Raw genomic sequence first — 25,646 nt, 5'->3', positions numbered from 1 at the left:
GCCCCACTACGGCTTGGGCTAGCGGTGAGTGCGCAGGCGGGGGGAGGCTGGGCTGGAGGAGGGCTGGGGCGGAAACGCGCGGCCCCGGGGGTGGGTTCTCACTGGGCATCGAGGGCCCCGCCGCTCGCGGCAGCGCCTTGGGCCGGGCACGGTGCCATCGCCGCCACCGGGCATGGGCGCAGGCCTTGCTGCCTCCCCGCTGCCTCGGCCCCTCTCCTACCTGCCCCCAGCTCCCTGCGGCTCGCGGCCCCGCTGCCCCCGCTGCCAGCACTGACCCCCTTCTCTCCCTCCTCCTGCAGAACATGGCTCTCAGACTGTTGCTCGCCCTGGCTCTGCAGAGCTTCCTCCAGCGCCGGCAGACCCTCAGTGGTGAGCTGGACGAGGAGACGCACCAGCGCATGCTGCAGCGTGCGGAGTTCCTCAGCCAGCAGATGAGTCGTCTGCTGCAGGAGGTGGAGCAGAGCGACTCTGCCTGGGGAGCCCCGCTCTTTGCTGCCTTGCAGCGCTGGCAGGTCTGGGCGGTCGCTGCACTCCCTGCTGCTGCTCTTCGCGCTCTGCTGGTGGGTCAGGAAAAGGAGCCGCCGGCCAGCCAGCAGCAGCAAGGAGAGCAAGAGGCAGGAAGGAGAAAAACCCCGGGTTGCCCAGCATGCGCGCACTGTTTCGGCCCACCGCCTCCTGGACCTCTCCGAATCCTTCAGCACGGTGGAGGAGCTGATGGATGAACTTCTCCGTGTCTGTGGAAAGCTGTCCAGGAATAGTTTCATGCCGCGACTGAAGCCGGTCGTCGGGCTGAGCGGTGCCTTAGGATGTTGGAGTGCCCGTGAGGAGGATGCCATCTACCGCCTGCTCGTGCCCCTGAAGCCTCCCCGCGGGCACAGCTTCCACGTGGAGCTGGGCACTGCCACCGAGGACATGCCGGCGAGGAACTCCAGCCTCCGCGTCGAGCTGCAGTGCACCTGCATGAGGGAGCCGCTGGAGGAGGACATGCTGTGCTTCCTCCACCACCCCCAGGAGGAGCTGAGGAATAAACAGTGTCCCAGCCTCCTACACACCCTCTGCACCGGCCCCTACCTTGACATCGTCAAAACCGCCCACGGTTGCAGGTCGTGGTAAAAGGAGCCTGGGCCATGTTACCTCACTCCAAGTTCTGCCACCTAACGGTGCTGCCGTCCAGGCACTCCTGCAAACTCCGGCTGACGCACGCTTCCGGTAATACCATCCTGATTGACATGATGTTTGGTGTGAAGCAAGGTGACTCCTACACCTTCCTGAGCACCGACCAGGCAGAGGCCACCGGGACCAGCAGCAGAGACTCCCGTTACCCCCCGGACAGCTCCCGCCCTCCCTCCTCCTCCCGACTCCGTTCCCTCGGGGTGTTTTACCGTGTATAAAGGTGTCTATAAAGCACTTGTTTAACAGACAGACGCTGTGTCTCTCATTGTCTGTGCATCACTTTGTTGGGCGACATGGGCACAGGGTGCTGACAGCTCAGCTGCCACAGAGTCAGGCAGCATTTTGCAGAAGAGGCATTCCTGAATGCTGCCTTGGCGTCAGTCTTTACTCTTGAGGCCAGCCCTCATGAATCCCAGACCCTGGAGGTAAGAGGGAGAGTCTGGACAAAGGAAGACTTTCCCTTGGCCAAGGAGGATTGGGTCAGAGATCATTTAGGCACACTCGACACCCACAAATCCATGGGCCCTGATGGGATGCACCCACAAGCGCTGAGGGAGGTGGCAGATGTCATTGCGCAGCCGCTCTCCACTATCTTTGAAAGGTCAAGGAGAAGAGGAGAGGTGCCTGAGGACTGGAGGAAAGCCAATGTCCCACCGGTCTTGAAAAAGGGCAAGAAAGAGGAGCCTGGAGACTACAGTCCAGTCGGCCTCACCTCCATCCCTGGCAGAGCGATGGAACTGCAACAACTCGGGCGCTTGCTTTGGCAGTAGGAGAAGCTTACTCAGTGAGGACCTGCAGCCACACGCCGCTGGTCCCGCTACCTGTGGCCTGGAGTAGGCACTAGCCAGGACTCCCTTGCTTCCTGGGAAAGGTGGCCAGATTTTTCCATGCTACATGATCCATATCTGTGTCACTTCACTCACCTGCAGTTTGAGGGTCTGGCACATACATTCATGCTTAAAAATATAGTGGGCCTCAGCACCCTGCTGATGTAAACGGGCTCGAGTCCCTTGCCATTCCTCCCCCTCTCCTCTGCCCTGGTGGGGCCACATCTGTGACCAATACTTGGTGCAGTTCTGGGCTCCCCTGTTCAAGAAAGACAAGGAACTACTGGAGAGAGTCCAGCGGACGGCTATGAAGACGGTCAAGGGACTGGAGCACCTCTCTGATGAGGAGGGGCTGAGAGACGTGTGTCTGTTTAGCCTGGAGAAGAGAAGACTGAGGAGGGATCTCATCAACGCTTACCAACATCTCCAGGGCGGCTGTCAAGAGGATGGGGCCAGACTCTTTTCAGTGGTGCCCAGCAACAGGACAAGGGGCAACGGGCACAAACTGGAACGCAGGAAATTCTGTCTGAACATGAGGAAAGACATCTTTACTTTGAGGGTGAGAGAGCGCTGGAACAGACTGCCCGGAGAGGTTGTGGAGTCTCCTTCTCTGGAGATGCTCAAAACCCGCCCGGATGCATTCCTGTCCAACGTGCTCTGGGTGAAGCTGCTTTAGCAGGGTGGGGGGTTGGACTAGATGACCTCCAAAGGCCCCTTCCAACCCCTACTGTCCTGTGATTCTGTGAAGAGCGGGTGCAGTGGGCCCTGCTTTTGTGATTCAGTCGGTGGCCGGTCAGAAGCGGTGTTCCCCAGGGCTCAGGAATCTGAAAGGAGGTTGTAGCGAGGGGGTTGTTGGTCTCTTCTCCCAAGTAACAGGCCGTAGACCAAGAGGAAACGGCCTCAAGTTGCGTCGGGAGAGGTTTGGGATGGCTATTAGGAAAAATGTCTTCACCGAAAGGGTTATCGAGCATTGGAACAGGCTGCCCAGGGAACCGGTTGAGTCACCACCCCTGGAGGTGCTTCAAAGACGTGTAGATGTGGTGCTCAGGCACATAGTTTAGTGGTGGACTTGGCAGTGTTTTGGTTGACGGTTCGACTTGAGCTCGGGGATCCTCGTGAGTCCCTTCCCACCCGGGATATTCTGTGATTACGAGATCGCCGCTGGCAGGCAGACGAGAGCCAACGCGCAACACAGCACGACGGCAGCTCCCGTGAAGAAAATGGACTCCAGCCCGGCCTGAACCAGGACCCCAGGGCAGCCGAGGGTCGCTGGGCCAGGCTGGGGCCTGCCGCCGGGTGTGCCTGTGATGCGCTCCGGCGCCTGTGACATCGCCGGCGACGCATCAAAATGGGGGCGGCTCTAAAGGGGGCCAGCAGGCAGTGCTGCCCCACTATGGCTTGGGCTAGCGGTGAGTGCGCAGGCGGGGGGAGGCTGGGCTGGAGGAGGGCTGGGGCGGAAACGCGCGGCCCCGGGGGTGGGTTCTCACTGGGCATCGAGGGCCCCGCCGCTCGCGGCAGCGCCTTGGGCCGGGCACGGTGCCATCGCCGCCACCGGGCATGGGCGCAGGCCTTGCTGCCTCCCCGCTGCCTCGGCCCCTCTCCTACCTGCCCCCAGCTCCCTGCGGCTCGCGGCCCCGCTGCCCCCGCTGCCAGCACTGACCCCCTTCTCTCCCTCCTCCTGCAGAACATGGCTCTCAGACTGTTGCTCGCCCTGGCTCTGCAGAGCTTCCTCCAGCGCCGGCAGACCCTCAGTGGTGAGCTGGACGAGGAGACGCACCAGCGCATGCTGCAGCGTGCGGAGTTCCTCAGCCAGCAGATGAGTCGTCTGCTGCAGGAGGTGGAGCAGAGCGACTCTGCCTGGGGAGCCCCGCTCTTTGCTGCCTTGCAGCGCTGGCAGGTCTGGGCGGTCGCTGCACTCCTGCTGCTGCTCTCCGCGCTCTGCTGGTGGGTCAGGAAAAGGAGCCGCCGGCCAGCCAGCAGCAGCAAGGAGAGCAAGAGGCAGGAAGGAGAAAAACCCCGGGTTGCCCAGCATGCGCGCACTGTTTCGGCCCACCGCCTCCTGGACCTCTCCGAATCCTTCAGCACGGTGGAGGAGCTGATGGATGAACTTCTCCGTGTCTGTGGAAAGCTGTCCAGGAATAGTTTCATGCCGCGACTGAAGCCGGTCGTCGGGCTGAGCGGTGCCTTAGGATGTTGGAGTGCCCGTGAGGAGGATGCCATCTACCGCCTGCTCGTGCCCCTGAAGCCTCCCCGCGGGCACAGCTTCCACGTGGAGCTGGGCACTGCCACCGAGGACATGCCGGCGAGGAACTCCAGCCTCCGCGTCGAGCTGCAGTGCACCTGCATGAGGGAGCCGCTGGAGGAGGACATGCTGTGCTTCCTCCACCACCCCCAGGAGGAGCTGAGGAATAAACAGTGTCCCAGCCTCCTACACACCCTCTGCACCGGCCCCTACCTTGACATCGTCAAAACCGCCCACTGGTTGCAGGTCGTGGTAAAAGGAGCCTGGGCCATGTTACCTCACTCCAAGTTCTGCCACCTAACGGTGCTGCCGTCCAGGCACTCCTGCAAACTCCGGCTGACGCACGCTTCCGGTAATACCATCCTGATTGACATGATGTTTGGTGTGAAGCAAGGTGACTCCTACACCTTCCTGAGCACCGACCAGGCAGAGGCCACCGGGACCAGCAGCAGAGACTCCCGTTACCCCCCGGACAGCTCCCGCCCTCCCTCCTCCTCCCGACTCCGTTCCCTCGGGGTGTTTTACCGTGTATAAAGGTGTCTATAAAGCACTTGTTTAACAGACAGACGCTGTGTCTCTCATTGTCTGTGCATCACTTTGTTGGGCGACATGGGCACAGGGTGCTGACAGCTCAGCTGCCACAGAGTCAGGCAGCATTTTGCAGAAGAGGCATTCCTGAATGCTGCCTTGGCGTCAGTCTTTACTCTTGAGGCCAGCCCTCATGAATCCCAGACCCTGGAGGTAAGAGGGAGAGTCTGGACAAAGGAAGACTTTCCCTTGGCCAAGGAGGATTGGGTCAGAGATCATTTAGGCACACTCGACACCCACAAATCCATGGGCCCTGATGGGATGCACCCACAAGCGCTGAGGGAGGTGGCAGATGTCATTGCGCAGCCGCTCTCCACTATCTTTGAAAGGTCAAGGAGAAGAGGAGAGGTGCCTGAGGACTGGAGGAAAGCCAATGTCCCACCGGTCTTGAAAAAGGGCAAGAAAGAGGAGCCTGGAGACTACAGTCCAGTCGGCCTCACCTCCATCCCTGGCAGAGCGATGGAACTGCAACAACTCGGGCGCTTGCTTTGGCAGTAGGAGAAGCTTACTCAGTGAGGACCTGCAGCCACACGCCGCTGGTCCCGCTACCTGTGGCCTGGAGTAGGCACTAGCCAGGACTCCCTTGCTTCCTGGGAAAGGTGGCCAGATTTTTCCATGCTACATGATCCATATCTGTGTCACTTCACTCACCTGCAGTTTGAGGGTCTGGCACATACATTCATGCTTAAAAATATAGTGGGCCTCAGCACCCTGCTGATGTAAACGGGCTCGAGTCCCTTGCCATTCCTCCCCCTCTCCTCTGCCCTGGTGGGGCCACATCTGTGACCAATACTTGGTGCAGTTCTGGGCTCCCCTGTTCAAGAAAGACAAGGAACTACTGGAGAGAGTCCAGCGGACGGCTGTGAAGACGGTCAAGGGACTGGAGCACCTCTCTGATGAGGAGGGGCTGAGAGACGTGTGTCTGTTTAGCCTGGAGAAGAGAAGACTGAGGAGGGATCTCATCAACGCTTACCAACATCTCCAGGGCGGCTGTCAAGAGGATGGGGCCAGACTCTTTTCAGTGGTGCCCAGCAACAGGACAAGGGGCAACGGGCACAAACTGGAACGCAGGAAATTCTGTCTGAACATGAGGAAAGACATCTTTACTTTGAGGGTGAGAGAGCGCTGGAACAGACTGCCCGGAGAGGTTGTGGAGTCTCCTTCTCTGGAGATGCTCAAAACCCGCCCGGATGCATTCCTGTCCAACGTGCTCTGGGTGAAGCTGCTTTAGCAGGGTGGGGGGTTGGACTAGATGACCTCCAAAGGCCCCTTCCAACCCCTACTGTCCTGTGATTCTGTGAAGAGCGGGTGCAGTGGGCCCTGCCTTTGTGATTCAGTCGGTGGCCGGTCAGAAGCGGTGTTCCCCAGGGCTCAGGAATCTGAAAGGAGGTTGTAGCGAGGGGGTTGTTGGTCTCTTCTCCCAAGTAACAGGCCGTAGACCAAGAGGAAACGGCCTCAAGTTGCGTCGGGAGAGGTTTGGGATGGCTATTAGGAAAAATGTCTTCACCGAAAGGGTTATCGAGCATTGGAACAGGCTGCCCAGGGAACCGGTTGAGTCACCACCCCTGGAGGTGCTTCAAAGACGTGTAGATGTGGTGCTCAGGCACATAGTTTAGTGGTGGACTTGGCAGTGTTTTGGTTGACGGTTCGACTTGAGCTCGGGGATCCTCGTGAGTCCCTTCCCACCCGGGATATTCTGTGATTACGAGATCGCCGCTGGCAGGCAGACGAGAGCCAACGCGCAACACAGCACGACGGCAGCTCCCGTGAAGAAAATGGACTCCAGCCCGGCCTGAACCAGGACCCCAGGGCAGCCGAGGGTCGCTGGGCCAGGCTGGGGCCTGCCGCCGGGTGTGCCTGTGATGCGCTCCGGCGCCTGTGACATCGCCGGCGACGCATCAAAATGGGGGCGGCTCTAAAGGGGGCCAGCAGGCAGTGCTGCCCCACTACGGCTTGGGCTAGCGGTGAGTGCGCAGGCGGGGGGAGGCTGGGCTGGAGGAGGGCTGGGGCGGAAACGCGCGGCCCCGGGGGTGGGTTCTCACTGGGCATCGAGGGCCCCGCCGCTCGCGGCAGCGCCTTGGGCCGGGCACGGTGCCATCGCTGCCACCGGGCATGGGCGCAGGCCTTGCTGCCTCCCCGCTGCCTCGGCCCCTCTCCTACCTGCCCCCAGCTCCCTGCGGCTCGCGGCCCCGCTGCCCCCGCTGCCAGCACTGACCCCCTTCTCTCCCTCCTCCTGCAGAACATGGCTCTCAGACTGTTGCTCGCCCTGGCTCTGCAGAGCTTCCTCCAGCGCCGGCAGACCCTCAGTGGTGAGCTGGACGAGGAGACGCACCAGCGCATGCTGCAGCGTGCGGAGTTCCTCAGCCAGCAGATGAGTCGTCTGCTGCAGGAGGTGGAGCAGAGCGACTCTGCCTGGGGAGCCCCGCTCTTTGCTGCCTTGCAGCGCTGGCAGGTCTGGGCGGTCGCTGCACTCCTGCTGCTGCTCTTCGCGCTCTGCTGGTGGGTCAGGAAAAGGAGCCGCCGGCCAGCCAGCAGCAGCAAGGAGAGCAAGAGGCAGGAAGGAGAAAAACCCCGGGTTGCCCAGCATGCGCGCACTGTTTCGGCCCACCGCCTCCTGGACCTCTCCGAATCCTTCAGCACGGTGGAGGAGCTGATGGATGAACTTCTCCGTGTCTGTGGAAAGCTGTCCAGGAATAGTTTCATGCCGCGACTGAAGCCGGTCGTCGGGCTGAGCGGTGCCTTAGGATGTTGGAGTGCCCGTGAGGAGGATGCCATCTACCGCCTGCTCGTGCCCCTGAAGCCTCCCCGCGGGCACAGCTTCCACGTGGAGCTGGGCACTGCCACCGAGGACATGCCGGCGAGGAACTCCAGCCTCCGCGTCGAGCTGCAGTGCACCTGCATGAGGGAGCCGCTGGAGGAGGACATGCTGTGCTTCCTCCACCACCCCCAGGAGGAGCTGAGGAATAAACAGTGTCCCAGCCTCCTACACACCCTCTGCACCGGCCCCTACCTTGACATCGTCAAAACCGCCCACTGGTTGCAGGTCGTGGTAAAAGGAGCCTGGGCCATGTTACCTCACTCCAAGTTCTGCCACCTAACGGTGCTGCCGTCCAGGCACTCCTGCAAACTCCGGCTGACGCACGCTTCCGGTAATACCATCCTGATTGACATGATGTTTGGTGTGAAGCAAGGTGACTCCTACACCTTCCTGAGCACCGACCAGGCAGAGGCCACCGGGACCAGCAGCAGAGACTCCCGTTACCCCCCGGACAGCTCCCGCCCTCCCTCCTCCTCCCGACTCCGTTCCCTCGGGGTGTTTTACCGTGTATAAAGGTGTCTATAAAGCACTTGTTTAACAGACAGACGCTGTGTCTCTCATTGTCTGTGCATCACTTTGTTGGGCGACATGGGCACAGGGTGCTGACAGCTCAGCTGCCACAGAGTCAGGCAGCATTTTGCAGAAGAGGCATTCCTGAATGCTGCCTTGGCGTCAGTCTTTACTCTTGAGGCCAGCCCTCATGAATCCCAGACCCTGGAGGTAAGAGGGAGAGTCTGGACAAAGGAAGACTTTCCCTTGGCCAAGGAGGATTGGGTCAGAGATCATTTAGGCACACTCGACACCCACAAATCCATGGGCCCTGATGGGATGCACCCACAAGCGCTGAGGGAGGTGGCAGATGTCATTGCGCAGCCGCTCTCCACTATCTTTGAAAGGTCAAGGAGAAGAGGAGAGGTGCCTGAGGACTGGAGGAAAGCCAATGTCCCACCGGTCTTGAAAAAGGGCAAGAAAGAGGAGCCTGGAGACTACAGTCCAGTCGGCCTCACCTCCATCCCTGGCAGAGCGATGGAACTGCAACAACTCGGGCGCTTGCTTTGGCAGTAGGAGAAGCTTACTCAGTGAGGACCTGCAGCCACACGCCGCTGGTCCCGCTACCTGTGGCCTGGAGTAGGCACTAGCCAGGACTCCCTTGCTTCCTGGGAAAGGTGGCCAGATTTTTCCATGCTACATGATCCATATCTGTGTCACTTCACTCACCTGCAGTTTGAGGGTCTGGCACATACATTCATGCTTAAAAATATAGTGGGCCTCAGCACCCTGCTGATGTAAACGGGCTCGAGTCCCTTGCCATTCCTCCCCCTCTCCTCTGCCCTGGTGGGGCCACATCTGTGACCAATACTTGGTGCAGTTCTGGGCTCCCCTGTTCAAGAAAGACAAGGAACTACTGGAGAGAGTCCAGCGGACGGCTGTGAAGACGGTCAAGGGACTGGAGCACCTCTCTGATGAGGAGGGGCTGAGAGACGTGTGTCTGTTTAGCCTGGAGAAGAGAAGACTGAGGAGGGATCTCATCAACGCTTACCAACATCTCCAGGGCGGCTGTCAAGAGGATGGGGCCAGACTCTTTTCAGTGGTGCCCAGCAACAGGACAAGGGGCAACGGGCACAAACTGGAACGCAGGAAATTCTGTCTGAACATGAGGAAAGACATCTTTACTTTGAGGGTGAGAGAGCGCTGGAACAGACTGCCCGGAGAGGTTGTGGAGTCTCCTTCTCTGGAGATGCTCAAAACCCGCCCGGATGCATTCCTGTCCAATGTGCTCTGGGTGAAGCTGCTTTAGCAGGGTGGGGGGTTGGACTAGATGACCTCCAAAGGCCCCTTCCAACCCCTACTGTCCTGTGATTCTGTGAAGAGCGGGTGCAGTGGGCCCTGCCTTTGTGATTCAGTCGGTGGCCGGTCAGAAGCGGTGTTCCCCAGGGCTCAGGAATCTGAAAGGAGGTTGTAGCGAGGGGGTTGTTGGTCTCTTCTCCCAAGTAACAGGCCGTAGACCAAGAGGAAACGGCCTCAAGTTGCGTCGGGAGAGGTTTGGGATGGCTATTAGGAAAAATGTCTTCACCGAAAGGGTTATCGAGCATTGGAACAGGCTGCCCAGGGAACCGGTTGAGTCACCACCCCTGGAGGTGCTTCAAAGACGTGTAGATGTGGTGCTCAGGCACATAGTTTAGTGGTGGACTTGGCAGTGTTTTGGTTGACGGTTCGACTTGAGCTCGGGGATCCTCGTGAGTCCCTTCCCACCCGGGATATTCTGTGATTACGAGATCGCCGCTGGCAGGCAGACGAGAGCCAACGCGCAACACAGCACGACGGCAGCTCCCGTGAAGAAAATGGACTCCAGCCCGGCCTGAACCAGGACCCCAGGGCAGCCGAGGGTCGCTGGGCCAGGCTGGGGCCTGCCGCCGGGTGTGCCTGTGATGCGCTCCGGCGCCTGTGACATCGCCGGCGACGCATCAAAATGGGGGCGGCTCTAAAGGGGGCCAGCAGGCAGTGCTGCCCCACTACGGCTTGGGCTAGCGGTGAGTGCGCAGGCGGGGGGAGGCTGGGCTGGAGGAGGGCTGGGGCGGAAACGCGCGGCCCCGGGGGTGGGTTCTCACTGGGCATCGAGGGCCCCGCCGCTCGCGGCAGCGCCTTGGGCCGGGCACGGTGCCATCGCCGCCACCGGGCATGGGCGCAGGCCTTGCTGCCTCCCCGCTGCCTCGGCCCCTCTCCTACCTGCCCCCAGCTCCCTGCGGCTCGCGGCCCCGCTGCCCCCGCTGCCAGCACTGACCCCCTTCTCTCCCTCCTCCTGCAGAACATGGCTCTCAGACTGTTGCTCGCCCTGGCTCTGCAGAGCTTCCTCCAGCGCCGGCAGACCCTCAGTGGTGAGCTGGACGAGGAGACGCACCAGCGCATGCTGCAGCGTGCGGAGTTCCTCAGCCAGCAGATGAGTCGTCTGCTGCAGGAGGTGGAGCAGAGCGACTCTGCCTGGGGAGCCCCGCTCTTTGCTGCCTTGCAGCGCTGGCAGGTCTGGGCGGTCGCTGCACTCCTGCTGCTGCTCTTCGCGCTCTGCTGGTGGGTCAGGAAAAGGAGCCGCCGGCCAGCCAGCAGCAGCAAGGAGAGCAAGAGGCAGGAAGGAGAAAAACCCCGGGTTGCCCAGCATGCGCGCACTGTTTCGGCCCACCGCCTCCTGGACCTCTCCGAATCCTTCAGCACGGTGGAGGAGCTGATGGATGAACTTCTCCGTGTCTGTGGAAAGCTGTCCAGGAATAGTTTCATGCCGCGACTGAAGCCGGTCGTCGGGCTGAGCGGTGCCTTAGGATGTTGGAGTGCCCGTGAGGAGGATGCCATCTACCGCCTGCTCGTGCCCCTGAAGCCTCCCCGCGGGCACAGCTTCCACGTGGAGCTGGGCACTGCCACCGAGGACATGCCGGCGAGGAACTCCAGCCTCCGCGTCGAGCTGCAGTGCACCTGCATGAGGGAGCCGCTGGAGGAGGACATGCTGTGCTTCCTCCACCACCCCCAGGAGGAGCTGAGGAATAAACAGTGTCCCAGCCTCCTACACACCCTCTGCACCGGCCCCTACCTTGACATCGTCAAAACCGCCCACTGGTTGCAGGTCGTGGTAAAAGGAGCCTGGGCCATGTTACCTCACTCCAAGTTCTGCCACCTAACGGTGCTGCCGTCCAGGCACTCCTGCAAACTCCGGCTGACGCACGCTTCCGGTAATACCATCCTGATTGACATGATGTTTGGTGTGAAGCAAGGTGACTCCTACACCTTCCTGAGCACCGACCAGGCAGAGGCCACCGGGACCAGCAGCAGAGACTCCCGTTACCCCCCGGACAGCTCCCGCCCTCCCTCCTCCTCCCGACTCCGTTCCCTCGGGGTGTTTTACCGTGTATAAAGGTGTCTATAAAGCACTTGTTTAACAGACAGACGCTGTGTCTCTCATTGTCTGTGCATCACTTTGTTGGGCGACATGGGCACAGGGTGCTGACAGCTCAGCTGCCACAGAGTCAGGCAGCATTTTGCAGAAGAGGCATTCCTGAATGCTGCCTTGGCGTCAGTCTTTACTCTTGAGGCCAGCCCTCATGAATCCCAGACCCTGGAGGTAAGAGGGAGAGTCTGGACAAAGGAAGACTTTCCCTTGGCCAAGGAGGATTGGGTCAGAGATCATTTAGGCACACTCGACACCCACAAATCCATGGGCCCTGATGGGATGCACCCACAAGCGCTGAGGGAGGTGGCAGATGTCATTGCGCAGCCGCTCTCCACTATCTTTGAAAGGTCAAGGAGAAGAGGAGAGGTGCCTGAGGACTGGAGGAAAGCCAATGTCCCACCGGTCTTGAAAAAGGGCAAGAAAGAGGAGCCTGGAGACTACAGTCCAGTCGGCCTCACCTCCATCCCTGGCAGAGCGATGGAACTGCAACAACTCGGGCGCTTGCTTTGGCAGTAGGAGAAGCTTACTCAGTGAGGACCTGCAGCCACACGCCGCTGGTCCCGCTACCTGTGGCCTGGAGTAGGCACTAGCCAGGACTCCCTTGCTTCCTGGGAAAGGTGGCCAGATTTTTCCATGCTACATGATCCATATCTGTGTCACTTCACTCACCTGCAGTTTGAGGGTCTGGCACATACATTCATGCTTAAAAATATAGTGGGCCTCAGCACCCTGCTGATGTAAACGGGCTCGAGTCCCTTGCCATTCCTCCCCCTCTCCTCTGCCCTGGTGGGGCCACATCTGTGACCAATACTTGGTGCAGTTCTGGGCTCCCCTGTTCAAGAAAGACAAGGAACTACTGGAGAGAGTCCAGCGGACGGCTGTGAAGACGGTCAAGGGACTGGAGCACCTCTCTGATGAGGAGGGGCTGAGAGACGTGTGTCTGTTTAGCCTGGAGAAGAGAAGACTGAGGAGGGATCTCATCAACGCTTACCAACATCTCCAGGGCGGCTGTCAAGAGGATGGGGCCAGACTCTTTTCAGTGGTGCCCAGCAACAGGACAAGGGGCAACGGGCACAAACTGGAACGCAGGAAATTCTGTCTGAACATGAGGAAAGACATCTTTACTTTGAGGGTGAGAGAGCGCTGGAACAGACTGCCCGGAGAGGTTGTGGAGTCTCCTTCTCTGGAGATGCTCAAAACCCGCCCGGATGCATTCCTGTCCAACGTGCTCTGGGTGAAGCTGCTTTAGCAGGGTGGGGGGTTGGACTAGATGACCTCCAAAGGCCCCTTCCAACCCCTACTGTCCTGTGATTCTGTGAAGAGCGGGTGCAGTGGGCCCTGCCTTTGTGATTCAGTCGGTGGCCGGTCAGAAGCGGTGTTCCCCAGGGCTCAGGAATCTGAAAGGAGGTTGTAGCGAGGGGGTTGTTGGTCTCTTCTCCCAAGTAACAGGCCGTAGACCAAGAGGAAACGGCCTCAAGTTGCGTCGGGAGAGGTTTGGGATGGCTATTAGGAAAAATGTCTTCACCGAAAGGGTTATCGAGCATTGGAACAGGCTGCCCAGGGAACCGGTTGAGTCACCACCCCTGGAGGTGCTTCAAAGACGTGTAGATGTGGTGCTCAGGCACATAGTTTAGTGGTGGACTTGGCAGTGTTTTGGTTGACGGTTCGACTTGAGCTCGGGGATCCTCGTGAGTCCCTTCCCACCCGGGATATTCTGTGATTACGAGATCGCCGCTGGCAGGCAGACGAGAGCCAACGCGCAACACAGCACGACGGCAGCTCCCGTGAAGAAAATGGACTCCAGCCCGGCCTGAACCAGGACCCCAGGGCAGCCGAGGGTCGCTGGGCCAGGCTGGGGCCTGCCGCCGGGTGTGCCTGTGATGCGCTCCGGCGCCTGTGACATCGCCGGCGACGCATCAAAATGGGGGCGGCTCTAAAGGGGGCCAGCAGGCAGTGCTGCCCCACTACGGCTTGGGCTAGCGGTGAGTGCGCAGGCGGGGGGAGGCTGGGCTGGAGGAGGGCTGGGGCGGAAACGCGCGGCCCCGGGGGTGGGTTCTCACTGGGCATCGAGGGCCCCGCCGCTCGCGGCAGCGCCTTGGGCCGGGCACGGTGCCATCGCCGCCACCGGGCATGGGCGCAGGCCTTGCTGCCTCCCCGCTGCCTCGGCCCCTCTCCTACCTGCCCCCAGCTCCCTGCGGCTCGCGGCCCCGCTGCCCCCGCTGCCAGCACTGACCCCCTTCTCTCCCTCCTCCTGCAGAACATGGCTCTCAGACTGTTGCTTGCCCTGGCTCTGCAGAGCTTCCTCCAGCGCCGGCAGACCCTCAGTGGTGAGCTGGACGAGGAGACGCACCAGCGCATGCTGCAGCGTGCGGAGTTCCTCAGCCAGCAGATGAGTCGTCTGCTGCAGGAGGTGGAGCAGAGCGACTCTGCCTGGGGAGCCCCGCTCTTTGCTGCCTTGCAGCGCTGGCAGGTCTGGGCGGTCGCTGCACTCCTGCTGCTGCTCTTCGCGCTCTGCTGGTGGGTCAGGAAAAGGAGCCGCCGGCCAGCCAGCAGCAGCAAGGAGAGCAAGAGGCAGGAAGGAGAAAAACCCCGGGTTGCCCAGCATGCGCGCACTGTTTCGGCCCACCGCCTCCTGGACCTCTCCGAATCCTTCAGCACGGTGGAGGAGCTGATGGATGAACTTCTCCGTGTCTGTGGAAAGCTGTCCAGGAATAGTTTCATGCCGCGACTGAAGCCGGTCGTCGGGCTGAGCGGTGCCTTAGGATGTTGGAGTGCCCGTGAGGAGGATGCCATCTACCGCCTGCTCGTGCCCCTGAAGCCTCCCCGCGGGCACAGCTTCCACGTGGAGCTGGGCACTGCCACCGAGGACATGCCGGCGAGGAACTCCAGCCTCCGCGTCGAGCTGCAGTGCACCTGCATGAGGGAGCCGCTGGAGGAGGACATGCTGTGCTTCCTCCACCACCCCCAGGAGGAGCTGAGGAATAAACAGTGTCCCAGCCTCCTACACACCCTCTGCACCGGCCCCTACCTTGACATCGTCAAAACCGCCCACTGGTTGCAGGTCGTGGTAAAAGGAGCCTGGGCCATGTTACCTCACTCCAAGTTCTGCCACCTAACGGTGCTGCCGTCCAGGCACTCCTGCAAACTCCGGCTGACGCACGCTTCCGGTAATACCATCCTGATTGACATGATGTTTGGTGTGAAGCAAGGTGACTCCTACACCTTCCTGAGCACCGACCAGGCAGAGGCCACCGGGACCAGCAGCAGAGACTCCCGTTACCCCCCGGACAGCTCCCGCCCTCCCTCCTCCTCCCGACTCCGTTCCCTCGGGGTGTTTTACCGTGTATAAAGGTGTCTATAAAGCACTTGTTTAACAGACAGACGCTGTGTCTCTCATTGTCTGTGCATCACTTTGTTGGGCGACATGGGCACAGGGTGCTGACAGCTCAGCTGCCACAGAGTCAGGCAGCATTTTGCAGAAGAGGCATTCCTGAATGCTGCCTTGGCGTCAGTCTTTACTCTTGAGGCCAGCCCTCATGAATCCCAGACCCTGGAGGTAAGAGGGAGAGTCTGGACAAAGGAAGACTTTCCCTTGGCCAAGGAGGATTGGGTCAGAGATCATTTAGGCACACTCGACACCCACAAATCCATGGGCCCTGATGGGATGCACCCACAAGCGCTGAGGGAGGTGGCAGATGTCATTGCGCAGCCGCTCTCCACTATCTTTGAAAGGTCAAGGAGAAGAGGAGAGGTGCCTGAGGACTGGAGGAAAGCCAATGTCCCACCGGTCTTGAAAAAGGGCAAGAAAGAGGAGCCTGGAGACTACAGTCCAGTCGGCCTCACCTCCATCCCTGGCAGAGCGATGGAACTGCAACAACTCGGGCGCTTGCTTTGGCAGTAGGAGAAGCTTACTCAGTGAGGACCTGCAGCCACACGCCGCTGGTCCCGCTACCTGTGGCCTGGAGTAGGCACTAGCCAGGACTCCCTTGCTTCCTGGGAAAGGTGGCCAGATTTTTCCATGCTACATGATCCATATCTGTGTCACTTCACTCACCTGCAGTTTGAGGGTCTGGCACATACATTCATGCTTAAAAATATAGTGGGCCTCAGCACCCTGCTGATGTAAACGGGCTCGAGTCCCTTGCCATTCCTCCCCCTCTCCTCTGCCCTGGTGGGGCCACATCTGTGACCAATACTTGGTGCAGTTCTGGGCTCCCCTGTTCAAGAAAGACAAGGAACTACTGGAGAGAGTCCAGCGGACGGCTATGAAGACGGTCAAGGGACTGGAGCACCTCTCTGATGAGGAGGGGCTGAGAGACGTGTGTCTGTTTAGCCTGGAGAAGAGAAGACTGAGGAGGGATCTCATCAACGCTTACCAACATCTCCAGGGCGGCTGTCAAGAGGATGGGGCCAGACTCTTTTCAGTGGTGCCCAGCAACAGGACAAGGGGCAACGGGCACAAACTGGAACGCAGGAAATTCTGTCTGAACATGAGGAAAGACATCTTTACTTTGAGGGTGAGAGAGCGCTGGAACAGACTGCCCGGAGAGGTTGTGGAGTCTCCTTCTCTGGAGATGCTCAAAACCCGCCCGGATGCATTCCTGTCCAACGTGCTCTGGGTGAAGCTGCTTTAGCAGGGTGGGGGGTTGGACTAGATGACCTCCAAAGGCCCCTTCCAACCCCTACTGTCCTGTGATTCTGTGAAGAGCGGGTGCAGTGGGCCCTGCCTTTGTGATTCAGTCGGTGGCCGGTCAGAAGCGGTGTTCCCCAGGGCTCAGGAATCTGAAAGGAGGTTGTAGCGAGGGGGTTGTTGGTCTCTTCTCCCAAGTAACAGGCCGTAGACCAAGAGGAAACGGCCTCAAGTTGCGTCGGGAGAGGTTTGGGATGGCTATTAGGAAAAATGTCTTCACCGAAAGGGTTATCGAGCATTGGAACAGGCTGCCCAGGGAACCGGTTGAGTCACCACCCCTGGAGGTGCTTCAAAGACGTGTAGATGTGGTGCTCAGGCACATAGTTTAGTGGTGGACTTGGCAGTGTTTTGGTTGACGGTTCGACTTGAGCTCGGGGATCCTCGTGAGTCCCTTCCCACCCGGGATATTCTGTGATTACGAGATCGCCGCTGGCAGGCAGACGAGAGCCAACGCGCAACACAGCACGACGGCAGCTCCCGTGAAGAAAATGGACTCCAGCCCGGCCTGAACCAGGACCCCAGGGCAGCCGAGGGTCGCTGGGCCAGGCTGGGGCCTGCCGCCGGGTGTGCCTGTGATGCGCTCCGGCGCCTGTGACATCGCCGGCGACGCATCAAAATGGGGGCGGCTCTAAAGGGGGCCAGCAGGCAGTGCTGCCCCACTACGGCTTGGGCTAGCGGTGAGTGCGCAGGCGGGGGGAGGCTGGGCTGGAGGAGGGCTGGGGCGGAAACGCGCGGCCCCGGGGGTGGGTTCTCACTGGGCATCGAGGGCCCCGCCGCTCGCGGCAGCGCCTTGGGCCTGGCATGGTGCCATCGCTGCCACCGGGCATGGACGCAGGCCTTGCTGCCTCCCCGCTGCCTCGGCCCCTCTCCTACCTGCCCCCAGCTCCCTGCGGCTCGCGGCCCCGCTGCCCCCGCTGCCAGCACTGACCCCCTTCTCTCCCTCCTCCTGCAGAACATGGCTCTCAGACTGTTGCTCGCCCTGGCTCTGCAGAGCTTCCTCCAGCGCCGGCAGACCCTCAGTGGTGAGCTGGACGAGGAGACGCACCAGCGCATGCTGCAGCGTGCGGAGTTCCTCAGCCAGCAGATGAGTCGTCTGCTGCAGGAGGTGGAGCAGAGCGACTCTGCCTGGGGAGCCCCGCTCTTTGCTGCCTTGCAGCGCTGGCAGGTCTGGGCGGTCGCTGCACTCCTGCTGCTGCTCTTCGCGCTCTGCTGGTGGGTCAGGAAAAGGAGCCGCCGGCCAGCCAGCAGCAGCAAGGAGAGCAAGAGGCAGGAAGGAGAAAAACCCCGGGTTGCCCAGCATGCGCGCACTGTTTCGGCCCACCGCCTCCTGGACCTCTCCGAATCCTTCAGCACGGTGGAGGAGCTGATGGATGAACTTCTCCGTGTCTGTGGAAAGCTGTCCAGGAATAGTTTCATGCCGCGACTGAAGCCGGTCGTCGGGCTGAGCGGTGCCTTAGGATGTTGGAGTGCCCGTGAGGAGGATGCCATCTACCGCCTGCTCGTGCCCCTGAAGCCTCCCCGCGGGCACAGCTTCCACGTGGAGCTGGGCACTGCCACCGAGGACATGCCGGCGAGGAACTCCAGCCTCCGCGTCGAGCTGCAGTGCACCTGCATGAGGGAGCCGCTGGAGGAGGACATGCTGTGCTTCCTCCACCACCCCCAGGAGGAGCTGAGGAATAAACAGTGTCCCAGCCTCCTACACACCCTCTGCACCGGCCCCTACCTTGACATCGTCAAAACCGCCCACTGGTTGCAGGTCGTGGTAAAAGGAGCCTGGGCCATGTTACCTCACTCCAAGTTCTGCCACCTAACGGTGCTGCCGTCCAGGCACTCCTGCAAACTCCGGCTGACGCACGCTTCCGGTAATACCATCCTGATTGACATGATGTTTGGTGTGAAGCAAGGTGACTCCTACACCTTCCTGAGCACCGACCAGGCAGAGGCCACCGGGACCAGCAGCAGAGACTCCCGTTACCCCCCGGACAGCTCCCGCCCTCCCTCCTCCTCCCGACTCCGTTCCCTCGGGGTGTTTTACCGTGTATAAAGGTGTCTATAAAGCACTTGTTTAACAGACAGACGCTGTGTCTCTCATTGTCTGTGCATCACTTTGTTGGGCGACATGGGCACAGGGTGCTGACAGCTCAGCTGCCACAGAGTCAGGCAGCATTTTGCAGAAGAGGCATTCCTGAATGCTGCCTTGGCGTCAGTCTTTACTCTTGAGGCCAGCCCTCATGAATCCCAGACCCTGGAGGTAAGAGGGAGAGTCTGGACAAAGGAAGACTTTCCCTTGGCCAAGGAGGATTGGGTCAGAGATCATTTAGGCACACTCGACACCCACAAATCCATGGGCCCTGATGGGATGCACCCACAAGCGCTGAGGGAGGTGGCAGATGTCATTGCGCAGCCGCTCTCCACTATCTTTGAAAGGTCAAGGAGAAGAGGAGAGGTGCCTGAGGACTGGAGGAAAGCCAATGTCCCACCGGTCTTGAAAAAGGGCAAGAAAGAGGAGCCTGGAGACTACAGTCCAGTCGGCCTCACCTCCATCCCTGGCAGAGCGATGGAACTGCAACAACTCGGGCGCTTGCTTTGGCAGTAGGAGAAGCTTACTCAGTGAGGACCTGCAGCCACACGCCGCTGGTCCCGCTACCTGTGGCCTGGAGTAGGCACTAGCCAGGACTCCCTTGCTTCCTGGGAAAGGTGGCCAGATTTTTCCATGCTACATGATCCATATCTGTGTCACTTCACTCACCTGCAGTTTGAGGGTCTGGCACATACATTCATGCTTAAAAATATAGTGGGCCTCAGCACCCTGCTGATGTAAACGGGCTCGAGTCCCTTGCCATTCCTCCCCCTCTCCTCTGCCCTGGTGGGGCCACATCTGTGACCAATACTTGGTGCAGTTCTGGGCTCCCCTGTTCAAGAAAGACAAGGAACTACTGGAGAGAGTCCAGCGGACGGCTATGAAGACGGTCAAGGGACTGGAGCACCTCTCTGATGAGGAGGGGCTGAGAGACGTGTGTCTGTTTAGCCTGGAGAAGAGAAGACTGAGGAGGGATCTCATCAACGCTTACCAACATCTCCAGGGCGGCTGTCAAGAGGATGGGGCCAGACTCTTTTCAGTGGTGCCCAGCAACAGGACAAGGGGCAACGGGCACAAACTGGAACGCAGGAAATTCTGTCTGAACATGAGGAAAGACATCTTTACTTTGAGGGTGAGAGAGCGCTGGAACAGACTGCCCGGAGAGGTTGTGGAGTCTCCTTCTCTGGAGATGCTCAAAACCCGCCCGGATGCATTCCTGTCCAACGTGCTCTGGGTGAAGCTGCTTTAGCAGGGTGGGGGGTTGGACTAGATGACCTCCAAAGGCCCCTTCCAACCCCTACTGTCCTGTGATTCTGTGAAGAGCGGGTGCAGTGGGCCCTGCCTTTGTGATTCAGTCGGTGGCCGGTCAGAAGCGGTGTTCCCCAGGGCTCAGGAATCTGAAAGGAGGTTGTAGCGAGGGGGTTGTTGGTCTCTTCTCCCAAGTAACAGGCCGTAGACCAAGAGGAAACGGCCTCAAGTTGCGTCGGGAGAGGTTTGGGATGGCTATTAGGAAAAATGTCTTCACCGAAAGGGTTATCGAGCATTGGAACAGGCTGCCCAGGGAACCGGTTGAGTCACCACCCCTGGAGGTGCTTCAAAGACGTGTAGATGTGGTGCTCAGGCACATAGTTTAGTGGTGGACTTGGCAGTGTTTTGGTTGACGGTTCGACTTGAGCTCGGGGATCCTCGTGAGTCCCTTCCCACCCGGGATATTCTGTGATTACGAGATCGCCGCTGGCAGGCAGACGAGAGCCAACGCGCAACACAGCACGACGGCAGCTCCCGTGAAGAAAATGGACTCCAGCCCGGCCTGAACCAGGACCCCAGGGCAGCCGAGGGTCGCTGGGCCAGGCTGGGGCCTGCCGCCGGGTGTGCCTGTGATGCGCTCCGGCGCCTGTGACATCGCCGGCGACGCATCAAAATGGGGGCGGCTCTAAAGGGGGCCAGCAGGCAGTGCTGCCCCACTACGGCTTGGGCTAGCGGTGAGTGCGCAGGCGGGGGGAGGCTGGGCTGGAGGAGGGCTGGGGCGGAAACGCGCGGCCCCGGGGGTGGGTTCTCACTGGGCATCGAGGGCCCCGCCGCTCGCGGCAGCGCCTTGGGCCGGGCACGGTGCCATCGCCGCCACCGGGCATGGGCGCAGGCCTTGCTGCCTCCCCGCTGCCTCGGCCCCTCTCCTACCTGCCCCCAGCTCCCTGCGGCTCGCGGCCCCGCTGCCCCCGCTGCCAGCACTGACCCCCTTCTCTCCCTCCTCCTGCAGAACATGGCTCTCAGACTGTTGCTCGCCCTGGCTCTGCAGAGCTTCCTCCAGCGCCGGCAGACCCTCAGTGGTGAGCTGGACGAGGAGACGCACCAGCGCATGCTGCAGCGTGCGGAGTTCCTCAGCCAGCAGATGAGTCGTCTGCTGCAGGAGGTGGAGCAGAGCGACTCTGCCTGGGGAGCCCCGCTCTTTGCTGCCTTGCAGCGCTGGCAGGTCTGGGCGGTCGCTGCACTCCTGCTGCTGCTCTTTGGGCTCTGCTGGTGGGTCAGGAAAAGGAGCCGCCAGCCAGCCAGCAGCAGCAAGCAGGGCAAGAAGCGGCAAGAGGAAAAACCCCGGGTTGCACTGCATGCCCGCACCATTTCGGCCAAGCGCGTCCTGGACCTGTCCGAATCCTTCACCATGGTGGAGGAGCTGATGGATGAACTTCTCCGTGTCTGCGGAAAGCTGTCCAGGAATAGTTTCATGCCGCGACTGAAGCCGGTCGTCGGGCTGAGCGGTGCCTTAGGATGTTGGAGTGCCCGTGAGGAGGATGCCATCTACCGCCTGCTCGTGCCCCTGAAGCCTCCCCGCGGGCACAGCTTCCACGTGGAGCTGGGCACTGCCACCGAGGACATGCCGGCGAGGAACTCCAGCCTCCGCGTCGAGCTGCAGTGCACCTGCATGAGGGAGCCGCTGGAGGAGGACATGCTGTGCTTCCTCCACCACCCCCAGGAGGAGCTGAGGAATAAACAGTGTCCCAGCCTCCTACACACCCTCTGCACCGGCCCCTACCTTGACATCGTCAAAACCGCCCACTGGTTGCAGGTCGTGGTAAAAGGAGCCTGGGCCATGTTACCTCACTCCAAGTTCTGCCACCTAACGGTGCTGCCGTCCAGGCACTCCTGCAAACTCCGGCTGACGCACGCTTCCGGTAATACCATCCTGATTGACATGATGTTTGGTGTGAAGCAAGGTGACTCCTACACCTTCCTGAGCACCGACCAGGCAGAGGCCACCGGGACCAGCAGCAGAGACTCCCGTTACCCCCCGGACAGCTCCCGCCCTCCCTCCTCCTCCCGACTCCGTTCCCTCGGGGTGTTTTACCGTGTATAAAGGTGTCTATAAAGCACTTGTTTAACAGACAGACGCTGTGTCTCTCATTGTCTGTGCATCACTTTGTTGGGCGACATGGGCACAGGGTGCTGACAGCTCAGCTGCCACAGAGTCAGGCAGCATTTTGCAGAAGAGGCATTCCTGAATGCTGCCTTGGCGTCAGTCTTTACTCTTGAGGCCAGCCCTCATGAATCCCAGACCCTGGAGGTAAGAGGGAGAGTCTGGACAAAGGAAGACTTTCCCTTGGCCAAGGAGGATTGGGTCAGAGATCATTTAGGCACACTCGACACCCACAAATCCATGGGCCCTGATGGGATGCACCCACAAGCGCTGAGGGAGGTGGCAGATGTCATTGCGCAGCCGCTCTCCACTATCTTTGAAAGGTCAAGGAGAAGAGGAGAGGTGCCTGAGGACTGGAGGAAAGCCAATGTCCCACCGGTCTTGAAAAAGGGCAAGAAAGAGGAGCCTGGAGACTACAGTCCAGTCGGCCTCACCTCCATCCCTGGCAGAGCGATGGAACTGCAACAACTCGGGCGCTTGCTTTGGCAGTAGGAGAAGCTTACTCAGTGAGGACCTGCAGCCACACGCCGCTGGTCCCGCTACCTGTGGCCTGGAGTAGGCACTAGCCAGGACTCCCTTGCTTCCTGGGAAAGGTGGCCAGATTTTTCCATGCTACATGATCCATATCTGTGTCACTTCACTCACCTGCAGTTTGAGGGTCTGGCACATACATTCATGCTTAAAAATATAGTGGGCCTCAGCACCCTGCTGATGTAAACGGGCTCGAGTCCCTTGCCATTCCTCCCCCTCTCCTCTGCCCTGGTGGGGCCACATCTGTGACCAATACTTGGTGCAGTTCTGGGCTCCCCTGTTCAAGAAAGACAAGGAACTACTGGAGAGAGTCCAGCGGACGGCTATGAAGACGGTCAAGGGACTGGAGCACCTCTCTGATGAGGAGGGGCTGAGAGACGTGTGTCTGTTTAGCCTGGAGAAGAGAAGACTGAGGAGGGATCTCATCAACGCTTACCAACATCTCCAGGGCGGCTGTCAAGAGGATGGGGCCAGACTCTTTTCAGTGGTGCCCAGCAACAGGACAAGGGGCAACGGGCACAAACTGGAACGCAGGAAATTCTGTCTGAACATGAGGAAAGACATCTTTACTTTGAGGGTGAGAGAGCGCTGGAACAGACTGCCCGGAGAGGTTGTGGAGTCTCCTTCTCTGGAGATGCTCAAAACCCGCCCGGATGCATTCCTGTCCAACGTGCTCTGGGTGAAGCTGCTTTAGCAGGGTGGGGGGTTGGACTAGATGACCTCCAAAGGCCCCTTCCAACCCCTACTGTCCTGTGATTCTGTGAAGAGCGGGTGCAGTGGGCCCTGCCTTTGTGATTCAGTCGGTGGCCGGTCAGAAGCGGTGTTCCCCAGGGCTCAGGAATCTGAAAGGAGGTTGTAGCGAGGGGGTTGTTGGTCTCTTCTCCCAAGTAACAGGCCGTAGACCAAGAGGAAACGGCCTCAAGTTGCGTCGGGAGAGGTTTGGGATGGCTATTAGGAAAAATGTCTTCACCGAAAGGGTTATCGAGCATTGGAACAGGCTGCCCAGGGAACCGGTTGAGTCACCACCCCTGGAGGTGCTTCAAAGACGTGTAGATGTGGTGCTCAGGCACATAGTTTAGTGGTGGACTTGGCAGTGTTTTGGTTGACGGTTCGACTTGAGCTCGGGGATCCTCGTGAGTCCCTTCCCACCCGGGATATTCTGTGATTACGAGATCGCCGCTGGCAGGCAGACGAGAGCCAACGCGCAACACAGCACGACGGCAGCTCCCGTGAAGAAAATGGACTCCAGCCTGGCCTGAACCAGGACCCCAGGGCAGCCGAGGGTCGCTGGGCCAGGCTGGGGCCTGCCGCCGGGTGTGCCTGTGATGCGCTCCGGCGCCTGTGACATCGCCGGCGACGCATCAAAATGGGGGCGGCTCTAAAGGGGGCCAGCAGGCAGTGCTGCCCCACTACGGCTTGGGCTAGCGGTGAGTGCGCAGGCGGGGGGAGGCTGGGCTGGAGGAGGGCTGGGGCGGAAACGCGCGGCCCCGGGGGTGGGTTCTCACTGGGCATCGAGGGCCCCGCCGCTCGCGGCAGCGCCTTGGGCCGGGCACGGTGCCATCGCCGCCACCGGGCATGGGCGCAGGCCTTGCTGCCTCCCCGCTGCCTCGGCCCCTCTCCTACCTGCCCCCAGCTCCCTGCGGCTCGCGGCCCCGCTGCCCCCGCTGCCAGCACTGACCCCCTTCTCTCCCTCCTCCTGCAGAACATGGCTCTCAGACTGTTGCTCGCCCTGGCTCTGCAGAGCTTCCTCCAGCGCCGGCAGACCCTCAGTGGTGAGCTGGACGAGGAGACGCACCAGCGCATGCTGCAGCGTGCGGAGTTCCTCAGCCAGCAGATGAGTCGTCTGCTGCAGGAGGTGGAGCAGAGCGACTCTGCCTGGGGAGCCCCGCTCTTTGCTGCCTTGCAGCGCTGGCAGGTCTGGGCGGTCGCTGCACTCCTGCTGCTGCTCTTTGGGCTCTGCTGGTGGGTCAGGAAAAGGAGCCGCCGGCCAGCCAGCAGCAGCAAGCAGGGCAAGAAGCGGCAAGAGGAAAAACCCCGGGTTGCACTGCATGCCCGCACCATTTCGGCCAAGCGCGTCCTGGACCTGTCCGAATCCTTCACCATGGTGGAGGAGCTGATGGATGAACTTCTCCGTGTCTGCGGAAAGCTGTCCAGGAATAGTTTCATGCCGCGACTGAAGCCGGTCGTCGGGCTGAGCGGTGCCTTAGGATGTTGGAGTGCCCGTGAGGAGGATGCCATCTACTGCCTGCTCGTGCCCCTGAAGCCTCCCCGCGGGCACAGCTTCCACGTGGAGCTGGGCACTGCCACCGAGGACATGCCGGCGAGGAACTCCAGCCTCCGCGTCGAGCTGCAGTGCACCTGCATGAGGGAGCCGCTGGAGGAGGACATGCTGTGCTTCCTCCACCACCCCCAGGAGGAGCTGAGGAATAAACAGTGTCCCAGCCTCCTACACACCCTCTGCACCGGCCCCTACCTTGACATCGTCAAAACCGCCCACTGGTTGCAGGTCGTGGTAAAAGGAGCCTGGGCCATGTTACCTCACTCCAAGTTCTGCCACCTAACGGTGCTGCCGTCCAGGCACTCCTGCAAACTCCGGCTGACGCACGCTTCCGGTAATACCATCCTGATTGACATGATGTTTGGTGTGAAGCAAGGTGACTCCTACACCTTCCTGAGCACCGACCAGGCAGAGGCCACCGGGACCAGCAGCAGAGACTCCCGTTACCCCCCGGACAGCTCCCGCCCTCCCTCCTCCTCCCGACTCCGTTCCCTCGGGGTGTTTTACCGTGTATAAAGGTGTCTATAAAGCACTTGTTTAACAGACAGACGCTGTGTCTCTCATTGTCTGTGCATCACTTTGTTGGGCGACATGGGCACAGGGTGCTGACAGCTCAGCTGCCACAGAGTCAGGCAGCATTTTGCAGAAGAGGCATTCCTGAATGCTGCCTTGGCGTCAGTCTTTACTCTTGAGGCCAGCCCTCATGAATCCCAGACCCTGGAGGTAAGAGGGAGAGTCTGGACAAAGGAAGACTTTCCCTTGGCCAAGGAGGATTGGGTCAGAGATCATTTAGGCACACTCGACACCCACAAATCCATGGGCCCTGATGGGATGCACCCACAAGCGCTGAGGGAGGTGGCAGATGTCATTGCGCAGCCGCTCTCCACTATCTTTGAAAGGTCAAGGAGAAGAGGAGAGGTGCCTGAGGACTGGAGGAAAGCCAATGTCCCACCGGTCTTGAAAAAGGGCAAGAAAGAGGAGCCTGGAGACTACAGTCCAGTCGGCCTCACCTCCATCCCTGGCAGAGCGATGGAACTGCAACAACTCGGGCGCTTGCTTTGGCAGTAGGAGAAGCT

The sequence above is a fragment of the Vanellus vanellus genome, assembly GCF_965231255.1.
Source record: "Vanellus vanellus genome assembly, chromosome: 6".
NCBI lineage: Eukaryota > Metazoa > Chordata > Aves > Charadriiformes > Charadriidae > Vanellus > Vanellus vanellus.
The sequence above is the reverse complement of the archived record's forward strand: the minus strand, read 5'-3'. Positions refer to the sequence as shown.